The sequence below is a fragment of the Neovison vison genome, chromosome 11, assembly GCF_020171115.1.
Source record: "Neovison vison isolate M4711 chromosome 11, ASM_NN_V1, whole genome shotgun sequence".
In the NCBI taxonomy this organism is placed as follows: Eukaryota; Metazoa; Chordata; class Mammalia; order Carnivora; family Mustelidae; genus Neogale; species Neogale vison.
In genome coordinates, this window is record NC_058101.1 from 145,469,952 (window position 1) to 145,486,484 (window position 16,533).

Sequence of the window (16,533 nt, forward strand, 5' to 3'; positions counted from 1 at the left end):
ATTTCTTTTTATAGTGGCAACTAGCGATTTATTAAGCTATTATGTGCCAGGCACACACCGGGAACTCTACATACATTTTTCACAAGCTCTCAACATATGTTTACATATCCAAGTTTATTAAAGATGTTAATATCCTCAAAGAAACTTCAAACTGCTTGTTTAAAACGTTCAGGCTCAGCTCTGGGTAATTAAGAATCTGTTTGGACAGCATGTTGTTGGAGTGTAACCCTCAGGAACAAGTTAAATAAGCCTCCTACTCAATGAGCTCTTTTGTTACAAAATAGCACCGCGTGCGGCAGACCCAAAGAAAAACAGATAAACATTATTGCTTTAACGTCCATCCTCCAGAGAGTTCAAAATGTTTTACAAATAACTTCTAGGCATTGAAAGCTTCAGTTCCTCCTAAAATCAGCAGGGGGCTCGATTCTACAAAGAGGAGAGAAGAGGCAAATAAAGGGGGAAAGATACAAGAATAAAAGGGATGTGAATAAGCAGGACCTGGCAAAACAGAAACTGTTTTATCAATCCTCTAGACAAAACCCCAACCTTATCCTAATACACAGCGGGTGCAGATACTCATCAATGTACTAAACGTAAAAATAACCCCTGAGCTGGCAACTCCACTCATTGGGTATATACCCCAGAGAAATGAAATCCTATGTCTGTACAAATACTCTTTCACAGTAGCATTGTTCATAAGAGCCAAAAAATGGAATCAACCCTAAAGTCCAACAACTGATGAATGGAGGGATAAAGAAAATGTGTGTATCCATACAGCAGAATATTAATCTACTAATGGAATATTAGAAAAAATTTACTGATGCATGCTATAACACAGTGAACCTGGAAAACATGTAAGTGAAAGAAACCAGTCATAAAAGACCATATGTATTATTCAATTCATTTGAAACGTCCAGAACAAGGAAATCTGTAGAAACAGAAAGTGGATTAGTTATTGCCAGAGTCAGGATGATGGTGTGGGAGTAGAGTGTTTTCTTTGGGGATGATGAAAAGAAACTTAGATTTTGGTAATGATTGCACAACTCTGTAACTATACTGAAAATCATTAAATTGTACATTTTAATGGGTGGAATACCTGAATTACAAAGTTTGAAAAAGGGGTGGGGGCTATTCCAAAAATTCCACTCTCTCCTTATTAGTTTCTACTCCCAGACACAAAAATTCTGGTTCATTCAGTGTGGCCACTTCTTCTTTAGATATTTAGATATTTGGAGGAAAATGAGTTGTTTAAAACAATTTTACAACATCACAAAAACAATGCTACTTCTGTCTTTACACGCGCACACCCCAAAACAGTGTTAAAGAGCGGGTGAATATGAATCTTAATTCAACACTCAACAGGTCTACTGTGATCACCAGGAGTGGAAGGCCTAATTAGTTTAGCTTTATTCAATTACATCTTGTGCAGTGCCTAGTAGAGATGATCAGTAACTCGAAAGAATGAGTATGGCCAACTCAAGGGAAACCTTATGGTATAGTGGAAAGAGAGAAATCTAGGAGCTCCAAGTCACCTTTACTACATAACAATTGTTCCAGTTTGGCAAAGGTAAATTTTCTCTAAATCTCAGGCTTGCCATCCATGGCATGGAGAGGATGACTTAGCAACTGCAAGTTGGTTGAGAAGATTTAATAAAATTGTTTTTGTAAAGTACCTGCTGAAAGTCATGATACTGATGATCAATAGAAGGAGGAGAAAGTTTGGAGGATAGGCTGAAAAGACAGAGGAGAAAGAGGAGATGAAGATTACATTCCATCAATATGGGGAAAATGGTGGGGGGGGGGCAGGGCAGCAGAATCTATTCTAAAACCACATAAGACAGAATTCAAAGAAAGTGATCACAAAAGCAGATACTAATGGGTTTCTGGGTCTTATTTTTGTTCATTAATTCATTCATTCTTCCCACAAATATTTGTTAAGTTTCTATACATATTATGTACTATGTGTTAGGTGCTGGTGATACAGCAGTACACAAAACAGTGTCTGTCCTCACTGTGCTTTTGTTCTCTGGAGGGAAAAATGACACGTTAACTACCCCCCCAACCCCCTCCCACAAATATATATCTAATTTTAAATGAAAGTTCCATACAGTTAGAGCATGTGAGAGATTATAATCGAGGGCCTGATAAAAATGAAGAGTGGGGTCAGGAAGATTTAACATAAGTGTCATTTAATCAGTGACCAGAAGAATCAGTAGGAATTCACCATTAAGTAGAGGGCTTTGAGAGCAAAGTAGTCCAGGCATGGAACCAGCCTGTGGAAACCTCTGTCATGGTAAAGAGACTGGTACATTCAAGAGACAAAAGAGGTCAGGCGGCTAAAGCATGGTCAGTGAGAAAAACTGGCTCAAGACAACACAGGTGGTGGAGGGGAGGAAGAGGCCCAATTGCACGGAGCCTCATAGGCCATATTTATGATTTTGAGTTGTACTGTAATGCTATTCGGAGCCTTTAAAGAGGTTTCAGCATGATGGGGATGTGATTTGGTTTGTGTTTTCTCTCTAGCTGCTGGGTGGAGAATGGGAGTCCAGAAGGATGGCTTTTGGAGTGGTCTGAGCAAGAAATGGGAAAGTTTTAACCTCTAAGTAACAATGAAGACAGAAATAGATGAAAATATATTGTACAGGGATATTCTGGGAGTTGACAATGGCCTGGATATTAAGAAATGAGGAGGGTATGAAAGATGGCCCCCAGGCTCTTGTCATGATAAGTAAGGTGGGTGGATATGAATTTCACTGAACATTCACTGAAAGGAAAACAGGGGATAGAGAAGTCCATGTGGTGGTGGTAATTAATGATGGCTGGGATGGGCAAGATCAATTTCAGTTTCAGACTCATTTTTAGATGCCTGGGAGACATTCAAGTATATATGTCAGGTAAGCATGCTTTGCTGAATGCTTGGATTAGCTAAGGATTTGAAACAATGCAAATTGGTCAGGTTCCAGTCTAGATAAAATAGAGGTTAATACAAATGAAATCTTCTCTTTATGTAGGTTTTGCTACATACAATGTTGTCTTTCCCTGGTGAGTAACAAAGTTACCACATATAAACTCAAACATGGCTTCTACTTAATCTTTGGATATGTTTCAGGCTGAGTCAGTTAGAAATAGGTTCAGACACACTGTAACAGAGAAATATAAAATAACAGTAGTTTAAACCATAAGGAGTTTATTTCTCTCTCATGTACAGGAAGTCCAGAAGTAGATAGTCTAACAGGATTCCACAGTCCCCAGGGAAGCATTGGGTTCCATCCTCAGTTTCACTTCACAATACAAGGAGGCTCCTAGAACTCCCTCTGTGTGGGAGGAAGGGAAAGGATAAAAGTGTACCCCCCCGGGCGCCTGGGTGGCTCAGTGGGTTGGGCCGCTGCCTTCGGCTCAGGTCGTGGTCTCGGGGTCCTGGGATCGAGTCCCGCATCGGGCTCTCTGCTCAGCGGGGAGCCTGCTTCCCTCTCTCTCTCTCTGCCTGCCTCTCCATCTACTTGTGATTTCTCTCTGTCAAATAAATAAATAAAATCTTTAAAAAAAAAAAAAGTGTACCCCCCCCCCAGCTAAGTCAGCACTTTGGTCAGCCTTCCAGCAGGTCTCAGACATTTTTGTATTTATCTCATTAGCCAGAACTTAGTCACATGGCCACACTTCACTGCTTCACTGCAAGGGAAATGGAAAAGGTGGTCTTTTATCCAAGTACACTGTCACCTAAGCAAAACTTGAATTTTTTTTACAAAGAGAAAAAGGACAACAGATTTTGAGCAGAGACCTAGCATCTCTGCTGCAGGGTGACAGCTTTATGAGTGAGGCCATAAATTATAGCTATGGCAAAACATAAATGATACAAAGAAATGCAAGATAAATCTTAGAGTGTCTTCCAAATTGTATCAGACTGCTTTTCCTCACAAGTATTAAGGGGGGGATTGTCAAAATAATGTAAACAAGAAATTATTGGACCGTATCACTAAAATCCTCCCTGGAGAGCTAAGTAAGACAGGGTTCTGTAGATTTATCACCACTCCAGCTTCACTTTTCTGTGGTTTGCTCAGCTCTGCACCAGCTAAGTATTGACTTTAGCCTCTTGGACACTTTCTTTCTGAGAATCGAATGGCTTCATCATTTCCAGATTTGCCTATAAACAATGCCACTTCCTACACTAGAAAGATGCTCCCCTATCACAACTACTTCCATCAGGGCATTAAACCAGTTTAGGAGACTGCCATGACCTATCTCAGTTAAACCTGGAGGCTTCTCTCCAAATGCTCACTGAGGCAGGGTAGGGATGATGCCAAGTTGCTTAGGCCACCCAGGGGCCACCCTTTGAGCTGGGGGTGACCACTGCAGGTAGGCATCATGCAGTCTATTGAGGGCAGAAATTTTAAAAAAGGTAGAGGAAGGGTAAATTCCCTTTCTCTTTTTGAGTTGAGATGTCCATCTTTTACTATCCCCAGACACTGTTGCTCCTGGTTCTCCTGCCTTCAGACATGGCCTGGGCTTTCACCATTGGCTGTCCTGGTTCTTCAGCTTGCAAATGGAAGATCATGGGACTTCTTGGTATTATATATATAAATCCTTTGAGCTGAAGGTGGGTTAATCTACCAAAATATGATGATGGTATACAATGAGTTGGTGAATGAGGAATCTATAAAATATAATGGTGAAAGTTGTACAACAATGTGAATATACTTAATTCCACTAACCTGTACACTTAAAATGGCTAAAAATGGTAGACTTTATGTTATGTGTATTTTACCACAAAAAAATAATATAAATATTTATAACCACAATAAAAACATGTATTTTTACATATTGCATTGGTTAGTTCTGTTTCTCTGCAGAATCCTGGCCAATATACTCTATATCTCCCAGGAGTGCATTGGGTACATGTGTGTGCTGTGGAGAAATTATTACTCATGCCTCTAATGTTAACACAGTACCCACTATATGCCAGAGAGGACCCTAGAACCAGGAAGAAAAAGTAAACAAAATGAGCACTTTCTGTGAAAGGTACAATCCATGCCCTAATGGATTAATGTCTCCAGTCAGGGAGAAGGAACATATTAAATAATTACAAATATAAATATTCAATGAAATCACTGATAAGTGCTAGGAAGGAGCTGTCCATGATGCTATATATAACAGGAATTTGGCCTTTTCTGAGAAATTAACAATTGAGCTGAGATCTAAAGAAGGAGGATTTAATGAGTGCTGGTTAAGTGTATATGATCTAGAGGGGGAAAAACATGCCCAGTGAAACCTTGGTCAGAAAGCTAGTACAAGAAACCAAAACGGCCATGTGGCTGGAGCACCATGGGCTAAGATACAACTCCTGGAAAGGGAGTGAGTGCCCATCCATCTGCATCTGCACCAGGCTTAGCAATTTTCTTCCGGATTGCTAAGCATGGGTTCCAGAACCCCCTACGGTTTCCCGATGGCTTTTAAGGGATGCTCACCTTTTCCAGCACCTTGAGACATAACTTGGAAGAATTTAGAAAACCCCAAGAAAGTACTAGAACTATTCCACTTAAGGTAGTCAGCAAATATTGGGGCACTTGGGTGGCTCAGTCAGTTAAAGCATCTGACTTCTGCTCAAGTCATGATCTCAGCCTCCTGGCATCCAGCCCCTTTTGGGCTCCCCGCTCAGTGGGCAGTCTGCTTCTCTCTCTGCCTCTGCCTCTGCCTCTGCCCTCCCCAATTGGCATTCTCTCTCTCACACACACAAATAAATAAAATCTTAAAACAATATATATAGCAAATATTAAGTACCTGGAATGAGCAAGGCACTGTGCAAAGTGCTGCAAGAAACACCAAGGTGTTTCTTGGTGAGACAATTTCTAGGTGAGACAATTCCTAATCTCAAGGCATCTACAATCTGGTGAACTCTAGCCATGGGGAATAAGCGACATAGGGATAATTATAAAACAAAGCACACTGCTGCTTCCAAAGGACTCAGCTCACATTTGGAGTTAGAAGAAACTGGCTGGGGACGCCTGGGTGGCTCAGTTGGTTAAGCAGCTGCCTTCGGCTCAGGTCATGATCCCAGCGTCCTGGGATCGAGTCCCACATCGGGCTCCTTGCTCAGCGGGGAGCGTGCTTCTCCCTCTGCCTCTGCCTGCCATTCTGTCTGCCTGTGCTTGCTCTCTCCCCCTCTCTCTCTCTGATAAATAAATAAAATCTTTAAAAAAAAAAAAAAAAGAAGAAACTGGCTGAAGAAGATGTGGGCCAAAGCACACAATCAGTACCCTTCTTGGGTGGAGTGCCCTGTCAGTGAAATCACTGATTTTCCTGCCTCTGGGTTTGGAGAGACTTGGCAGGGAGGAGAGGGAGCTGGGCATATCCTATTATATATGCTGATACATATCAGCAGCCACTCCCCACTGCCCACAGATCCCTCCAGCAAATGCTGCCCTCTTTTCTATAACATGTGAATCAATTGACCAAACCAGAAACCTTGTACTTTGTTTCATCCAGATAGCAATGGATATTTAAAAAACATTAGTAGAAGGAAAGAGGAGAGCTCTTAAGAGTATGCTTTTCCCAGGACCGCAAATGCCCCTGATATGACCCTGAGAGAGGTTTCACAGGGTGACCTTCAACTGGGCAATTATCCAATTACGGGAAAGCCAATCTACAATGATTAGAGGCATACTTTCAGAGTCCATCAGCACTTCAGTAAAATAGAAAATGAAAAAGGTTTAAATACTCGTGTGTTACCTTTTGACCCAATAATACCAGGCCTGATCATTTGTCCTGAGAAAATAATTATTTTTAAAAGTATCTGCTCAGGGCTATTTATTGCAAGAAAGAAAACAAAAGGAAGCAATCTAACAATTTTAGAATACTAAAATAAATCAACACATCAACTCAACAGATTAACGAGTACATGGGCTTTGAGGCCATTAGAATGATTACTTTTTTTGGCTCTTAATGGTGGATACTGGCATCTTTGGAGACTTAGCCTTCCTTCCCACTTCCCAAGAGCATCCTGATTTTCACCTGGGTAATTATTTTCCCACATAGCATGGAGTCTTGGTAAAATTCATGTGTCTGCTTCACATTAGGGAATCCAAAGAGATCCCTGGAGATTCCTTCTGCTAATCCTTCCTCTCAGACCTGCAATTGCCAAGGGTGGGGCACATGCCCTAAGCTCAGCCAACCAGATTATTTTTCCCAGGACTTTGACTCTGAAGTATAATAAAGCACTGACAAATGAAACAACGTTCATCTGTTCCAGCCAAGAGTGTCAAAAGAGACCTGCTGCCTAGCAGTCTACCCAGCTTCCTGTTCCAAGGCTGATATGCCAAGATGTTGTCCTTTCACAATTTTCCACTGGGTGTGTCATTTTGAAATAGAGTTTTATAATAAATAATTGCATTAGAGAGATTTTATGTATGTATGTATGCATGCATACTCCACACTCCCAGTGCAGGACTTGAATTCACAACCCTCAAATCAAGATTCAGATGCTTAGCTGACTGAGACACTCAGGTCCCCCATCATGGAAGAGATTTTTAAAATTAAGCCAAGATGGGTTCCTGGACCTCCATCCTGTGTTTGAGCTGCCATGGTCTCATCTAGTAGTGCATGACACACACGTGTAGTGAACACAGTGAACAGAGTTCTTACTTTGAAAAGAAGGAAATCTGAAAGATGACCAAGGATAACCTATCTCTCTCTTTTTTACCTTCCCAGAAAAAGTGTAACCAACACACTTTCAAGAAGGGCACTTATGAGTCTAATGAAGCTCCCTGGGCTATGATCAGGTAGAGACAGTTAGAGTTAGAGTTACTCCTTCTGGGAGTTTATACCACTACTCTTGGCTGTTTAATATATCAACCAATTTTAGAAAGTTTCATGCAATAACCTACAAGAGGAATAAAGCTGCCAGGGCATCAGGGTCAACATGATTCATAAAAACGTTCAGGTTAAGTATAAGACACAAAAGAGAATGAGGGTTTAGGGGAGGAAGCAAGATGGTGGAGGAGTAGCAGACTAAAATGACATCAGTTCCCAAGAGTTCAGTTAGGTAGTTATCAAACCATTCTGAACACCTACAAACTCAGCAGGAGATAGAAGAGAAGAAGAGAAGTGCACCAAACATAGGAACAGAAAAGTGACCACTTTCTGGAAGACAGAGGACATGCAGAGAAATGAATCCGAAGCAACAGGAAGATAAAGTGCCGGGGGGCGGGGGGCGGTGGCGGGGAGGGGGAGACTGGCTTCCAGCAAGTGAGAAAGCACTGGAGCAGAAAATCAGAACTTTTACGAGTCTGGTACACTGAGGAACGTTGCTCCAGAAGCTAAGCAGGGGTGGAGCCCTCCCAGGGAAAGTGTAGTCTCAGGACCTGCGGGGTCACAGAAAGACCAGGGGTCCCTGAGTGTGGCAGTTCCCAGGTATTGGAGCGGGAAAGTTGGCTACAGAGACAGAGGCAAGGAGTGCACTCTCAGCTCGGGGTCACCTTAAACCATAATTCATAGCACAGTAGGGCCATGGTTCTTCAAGCAGGGACCCCACAAATGGCAGATCCAGAGAGACACCCCTTCCTTCCTCCTCCAGAAGAAGCAGTGTGGGAACATGCAGCAGGAATCTGCTTGGTTTGGAGACTCCAAACGGGGCTGTGGACCAGAAGTAGAAACACTCAGTAACAGGCCAAGTGAGCCCAGAGTATGGCCAGAGATCAGGAAGACAGGAGGGATTGATTGCTTTCCTCTGAGGGTGCACTGAGGAGTGGGGACCCAAGCTTTCAGCTCCAATGGGGCTGGAGATTGAGAGGTTGCCATCCTCATTCCTGTCCTCCAAAGCTATACAAAAAGCATCCAGGGAACAAAAGCTCCCAAGACCAAAACAGAGCAGATTACTTAGCATGATCACTAGGAAGGGTGGTACAATTCTGCCTCGGGCAAAGAAATTTGAGAATCACTGAAACAAGCCCCTCCCCCAGAAGATCAGCAAGAATATCCAAGCAAGACCAAGTTCACCTATCATTAAGAACTGCAGAACTCCAGATCTAGGGAAATGCAGCACATAGAATTAATGGCTTTTTCCCATGATCCTTTAGTCTTTCAAAGTTAAATTTCTTGGGGCGCCTGGGTGGCTCAGTGGGTTAAAGCCTCTGCCTTCGGCTCCGGTCATGATCCCAGGGTCCTGGGATCGAGCCCCACGTCAGGTTCTCTGCTCAGCAGGGAGCCTGCTTCCTCCTCTCTCTCTGCCTCTCTCTCTGCCTGTCTCTCTGCCTCCTTGTGATCTCTGTCTGTCAAATAAATAAATATAATCTTTAAAAAAAAAAAAGTTAAATTTCTTAAATTTTATTTTTTCTTATTCTATTTTTTTATTTCTTCTTTCCTATTTTAACATTTTTAACTATCTTACAGTACCTTTTTAAAAAAATATTTTTAAATTTTCATTGTTATACTCATATTTTATCTCTTCATTGTATTTAACATTATTTTGTGTGTATATATAGTTTTTTTTTTCTTTAAAATTTTGGGATATAATTTCTTCTAATAGATCAAAATATATCCTAAATCGAGTGCATGGCTTTGTTCTAGTCTCCAGCCTGATCACATTCTCTCCTCTTTTTTTTCTCTTTTTCCAACCAACTTCTTATCTATCAATTCCCTTTTTAGAATCTTTTTTGATTTTCATCTTTACAGTCATATTTCATCCCTTCATTGTGTTTACCCTTATTTTTGTGCATATATATATATATATATATATATAAAAAACTTTTTCTTTCTTTAAGATTTTAGGAGGTAGTTTCTTCTAAGAGACCAGAATACACCCTAAATCAAGTTGCTGGCTCTGTTCTATTCACCAGTCTAATATATATATATATATATTTTTTTTTATTTTAATTTTTTTTTTTTTACTTCACCCCCCTTTCTTCCCCTCCCCCCCTGCCCAGTTTTGGGTCTCTTCTGATTTGGTTAGCATATGTTTTCTGGAGTCTTTGCCACCATTTTAGTATTTTGTTCTCTCATTCATCTATTCTTATCTGGATAAAATGACAAGGCAGAAAAAAATTATCACTGGAAAAAAAGAAGAAGAGGCAGTACCAATGGCTAGGGATCTAATCAATATGGACATTAGTAATATGTTAGAACTAGAGTTCAGAATGATGATTATCAAAATCCTAGCTGGGCTCGAAAAAAGCATGGAAGATATTAGAGAATCCCTTTCTGGAGAAATAAAATCCCTTTCTGGAGAAATAAAAGAACTAAAATCTAACCAAGTTGAAATTTAAAAAGCTATTAATGAAGTGCGATAAAAAATGGAGGCTTGTACTGCTGGGATAAATGAGGCAGAAGAGAAAATTAGTGATATAGAAAACCAAATGATGGAGAATAAATAAGCTGAGCAAAAGAGAGACAAACAACTACTGGAACACTAGGGGAGAATACTAGAGATAAGTGATATCACAAGACAAAACAATAATAGAATAATTGGGATCCCAGGAAAAGAAGAAAGAGAGAGAGAGGCATAAGGTATTTTGGAGCAAATTATAGTAGACAATTTCCCTAATATGGTAAAGAGAACACACATAAAATCTAGAAGGCACAGAGAACTCTCCACAAAATCAATAAAAATAGGTCCACACCCCATCATCTAATACTAAAACTTACAAGTCTTAGCAACAAAGAGAAAATCCTGAAAGCAACTCTAGACAAGAAGTCTGTAACATAAAACAGTAGAAATATTAGATTGGCAGCAAACCTATCCACAGAGATGTGACAGGCCAGAAAGACTGGCATGATATATTCAGAGCACTAAATGAGAAAAATATTCAACCAAGAATACTATATCCAGCCAGGCTGTCATTGAAAATAGAAGGAGAGATTTTAAAAAGGTTCCAGAACAAACAAAAATTAAAAGAATTTTCAAGCACTAAAATAGCCCTACAGGAAATATTGAAAGGGGACCTCTAAGCAAAGAGAGAACCTAAAAATAACAGACCAGAAAGGAACAGAGACAATATATAGTAACAGTCACTTTACAGACAATATAATGGCGCTAAAATAATATATTTCAATAATTACCCAGAATGTAAATGGGCTAAATACCCCAATCAAAAGACATAGGGTATCAGAATGGATTTTTAAAAAAAGACCCATTTATATGCTGTTTACAAGAAACTCATTTTAGTCTCAAAGACAAATCTTTGAGTGGGGGGGGTAGAAAACAATTTACCATGCTAATGGACAGCAAAACAAAGCTAGGGTGGCAATCCTTATATCAGATAAATCAGATTTTAAGCCAAGACTATAACAGATGAGGAGGGACACTATATCGTACTCAAAGGGTTTGTCCAACAAGAAGATCTACCAATTTTAAATATCTAAGCTTCTAGCATGGGAGCAGCCACTCATATAATTAATAATTATTTTATTTATATATATAATTAATAATTATTAATAATAATTAATAACAAAACCAAAGAAACACATTCGTAATAATACAATAATAGTAGGAGACTTTAACACCCCCTCACTGAAATTGACAGATCATCTAAGCAAAAGATCAACAAGGAAATAAAGGCTTTAAATGACACACTGGACCAGATGGACAGCTATTCAGAACATTCCATCTCAAAGCAACTGAATACACATTCTTCTCTAGTGCACATGGAACATTCTCCAGAATAAATCACATCCTGGGTCACAAATCAGGTTTCAACCAGTACCAAAAGAGTGGGATCATTCCCTGCATATTTTCAGACCACAATGCTCTGAAACTAGAACTCAATCACAAGAGGAAAGTTGGAAAGAACTCAGATATATGGAGGTTAAAGAGCATCCTACTCGAGAAAGAATGGGTCAAAAAGGAAATTAAAGAAGAATTTTTAAAATTCATGGAAACAAATGGAAATGAAAACACAACTGTTCAAAATCTGTGGGACAGGGGCTCCTGGGTGGCTCAGTGGGTTAAGCCTCTGCCTTCAGCTCGGGTCATGATCCCAGGGTCCTGGGATCGGGCCCTGAGTCGGGCTTTCTGCTCAGCAGGGAGGCTGCTTCCCCCTCTCTCTCTCTCTGCCTACTTGTGATCTCTCTCTTTCAAATAAATAAAAAATAAATATTAAAAAAAAATCTGTGGGACATGTCAAAGGCAGTCCTGAGAGGAAAGTATATAGCAATACAAACCTTTCTCAAGAAACAAGAAAGGTCTCAAGTACACAATCTAACACTACACCTAAAGAAACTAGAGAAATAACAGCAAAGAAAGCCTAAACCTAGCAGGAGAAGAGAAATCATAAAGACAAGAGCAGAAATCAATGAAATAGAAACTAAAAGAACAGTAGAACAAATCAGTGAAAGTAGGGACTGGTTCTTTGAAACCTCTGGCCAGACTTATCAAAAAGAAAAAAGATCCAAATTAATAAAATCATGAATGAAAGAAGAGAGATAACAACCAACACCAAAGAAATACAAACAATTATAAGAACATATTATGAGCAATTATACACCAGCAAATTTTACAATCTGGAATGGATACATTCCTAGAGAGGTATAAACTACCAAAACTGAACCAGGAAGAAATAGAAAACCTGAACAGACCCATAACCAGTAAGGACATTGAAGCAGTCACCAAAAATCTCCCAACAAACAAGAGCCCAGGGCCCTAAAACTGTTCCAAAAAATAGAAATGGAAGGAAAACTTCCAAACTCATTTTATGAGTCCAGCATTACCTTGATCCCAAAACCAGACAAAGACCCCATCAAAAAGGAGAGTTACAGACCAATATCCTTGAGGAACACAGATGTGAAAATTCTCACCCAAATACTAGCCAATAGGATCCAACAATACATTAAAAGGATTATTCACCACGACCAAGTGGGATTTATTCCTGGGCTGCAAGGTTGGTTCAACATTCACAAATCAATCAATGTGATACAATACATTAATAAAAGGAAGAACAAGAACCATATGATACTCTCAGTAGATGCTGAAAAAACATTTGGGAAAGTACAACATCCTTTGTTGATCAAAACTCTTCAAAGTGTAGGGATAAAGGGTACATACCTCAATATCATCAAAGCCATCTATGAAAAACCCACAGCAAATATAATTCTCAATGGGGAAAAACTGAGAGCTTTCCCCCTAAGGTCAAGAACATGGCAGGGATGTCCACTATCACCTCTGCTATTCAACATAGTACTAGAAGTCCCAGCCTCAGCAATCAGACAACAAAAAGAAATTAAGAGCATCCAAGTTGGCAAAAAAGAAATCAAACTCTCACTCTTTGCAGGTGATATGATACTTTATGTGGAAAAGCCAAAAGACTCCACTCTAGAACTGCTGGAACTCATACAGGAATTAGTAAAGTGTAAGGATATAAAAATAAATGCACAGAAATCAGTTGCATTTCAGACAGGAGAAAGCGAAATTAAGGAGTCAATCCCATTTACAATTGCACCCAAAACCATAAGATACTTAGGAATAAATCTAACCAAAGAGGCAAAGAATCTGTACTCAGAAAACTAGAAAGTGCACATGAAAGAAATTGAGGAAAACACAAAGAAATGAAAAAATGTCCCATGCTCATGGACTGGAAGATCAAATATTGTGAAAATGTCTATGCCGCCTAAAGCAGCCTACACATTTCATGCAATCCCTATCAAAATACCATTGATTTTTTTCAAAGAAATAGAACAAATAATCCTAAAATTTATATGGAACTAGAAAAGATCCTGAATAGCCAGAGGAATGTTGAAAAAGAAAGCCAAAGTTGGTGACATCACAATGTCTGACTTCAAGCTGTCATCATCAAGACAGTATGGTACTGGCACAAAAACAGACAAATGGAACAAATCAGAGAGCCCAGAAATGGATCCTCAACTCTATGGCCAACTAATCTTCAACAAAGCAGGAAAGAATGTCCAATGGAAAAAAGACAGTCTCTTCAACAAATGGTGATGGGAACATTGGACAGCCACATGCAGGAGAATGAAAATGGACCATTTCCTCATACCACACACAAAAATAGACTCAAAATGGATGAAAGACCTCAATGTGAGAAAGGAATCCATCAAAATCCTTGAGGAGGGGTACCTGGGTGGCTCAGTGGGTTAAAGCCTCTGCCTTTGGCTCAGGTCATGTTCCTAGGGTCCTGGGATCAAGCCCTGCATCCGGCTCTCAGCTCAGCAGGGAGCCTGCTTCCTCCCCTCTCTCTCTGCTTACTTGTGATCTCTGTCTGTCAAATAAATAAATAAAATCTTAAAAAAACAAAAAACAAAATCCTTGAGGAGAACACAGGCAGCAACCTCTTCGACCTCAGCCGCAGCAATTTCTTCCTAGAACATCACCAAAGGTAAGGGAAGCAAGGGCAAAAATGAACTATTGGGACTTCATCAAGATCAAAAGATTTTGCACAGCAAAGGAAACAGCAACATAACCAAAAGACAACTGACAGAATGGGAGAAGATATCAAATGACATATCAGATAAAGGGCTAGGATCCAAAATCTATAAAGAACTTATCAAACTCAACACCCAAAGAACAAATAAACCAATCAAGAAATGGGCAGAGGACATAAACAGACATTTCTGCAAAGAAGATATCCAGATGGCCAACAGACACATGAAAAAGTGCTCCACATCACTTGGCATCAGGGAAATACAAATCAAAACCACAATGAGATATCACCTCACACCAGTCAGAATGGCTAAAATCAACAGGTCAGGAAATGACAGATGCTGGCGAGGATGTGGAGAAAGGGGAACCCTCCTACACTGTTGGTGGGAACGCAAGCTGGTGCAGCCACTCTGGAAAACAGCATGGAGGTTCCTCAAAAAGTTGAAGAAAAGCTACCCTACAACCCAGCAATCGCACTACTGGGTATTTACCCTAAAGATACAAATGCAGTGATCCAAAGAGGGATGTGCACCCAAATGTTTATAGCAGCAATGTCCACAATAGCCAAACTATGGAAAGAACCTAGATGTCCACCAACAGATGAATGGATAAAGAAGATGTGTGTGTGTGTGTGTGTGTGTGTGTGTGTGTGTGTATACACACACACACACACATTGGAATACTAGGCAGCCATCAAAATAAATGAAATATTGCCATTTGCAATGATATGGATGGAACTAGAAGGTATTATTCTGAATGAAATAAGTCAATCAGAGAAAGACAATTATCTAATGACCTCTCTGATATAAAGAATTTAAGAGGCAGGGTAGGGGGGTTGCGGGGGTTAAAGAAGGAAAAAATAAAACAAGATGGGATAGGGATGGAGACAAACCATAAATGACACTTAATCTCACGAAACAAACTGACGTTTGCTGGGGGTGGTGGTGGGGTAGGGATAGGGTGGCTGAGTTATGGACATTGGGGAGGTATGTGCTATGGTGAGTGCTGTGAAATGCGTAAGTCTGATAATTCACAGACCTGTACCCTTGCGACAAATAATACATTATACGCTACTTAAAAGAAAAAGAAAATGAAGGCTTACTGGAGCTGCCACAGAACATATAGAGAAAAGTCTGAACTCCATGGCTATAGTTATATAACTAAATATTTTACTGCTCATAACCATTTTTTGGTACCAAAAAAAAACCACTTTTGGCAGAAATGAGCTAAGAGAGAGTGCATGTCTAATGAAAAATTAAGTACTGATTTCCCGTTTCTCAGTAAGTTCCTAATGAACTTGTGAAGTGTTTGCCAATATTTATCGTCCTACATGGGACATACACAGTGATACATGAAAACCAGAGGGCCCAATGTTACTGAAATGTTCAGTACCTACTTCAGAAGTTAGAATATATTAAGAACACTGGGCCCAAGGATGGCAATTTATCATGTTAGCCACAATATACTACTCTGTAACATGTGTTTTTTCCCTTAGATCAAATTACTACTCTTCTAAATTAATTGTTTTCACTTATTCCAGAATTTCTTGTGGCAATCCATAAAATGAAACATTGATGTGTGGGCTTTACAAATAGGAAAAAAAAATGCAAGTCGTTAAATGAAGCCAACTGTGTATCAGTAAGGATAGAAAGGAAAATGTAGAACTTCTAGCCCTCTCCTCTCTCTTTAGGTAACATGGGAGGAATGTACCTGAACCCTTCACCGTGTTATTAGTTGTAACCAAGTACTTAGAAATGGCACATGCCATTACTGGCTGAAGCATCTGAGCCTCAAGGCTCAACAGCACTTTCTTGACCTGCCTTGGCAGTAACCATGCAAACTATGAATCGATTATACGATTGGGCCTGAGCCTCTGAAAGTTTGAGAAACAAGTATACTCGCTGACTGGCATAGAATATGTAAGTTGAATGAGAAGTAAACTCTTGTGTAAGCCACAAGATTTTGGAGTAGTTACCATGGTACAGCCTGTCCTATCCTAATACAGAAGAATTCTAACATATTAGGAAGGGGAAAGAGTATTGTTGATGGGATTGAATAACAAATAGCAAGATAATGGCAATATTGTTTAATATTTTTTTTAAGATTTTATTTATTTGTCAGAGAGAGAAAGAGACTGAGCAAGCAGGAGGAGAGGCAAGCCGATGGAGAAGCAG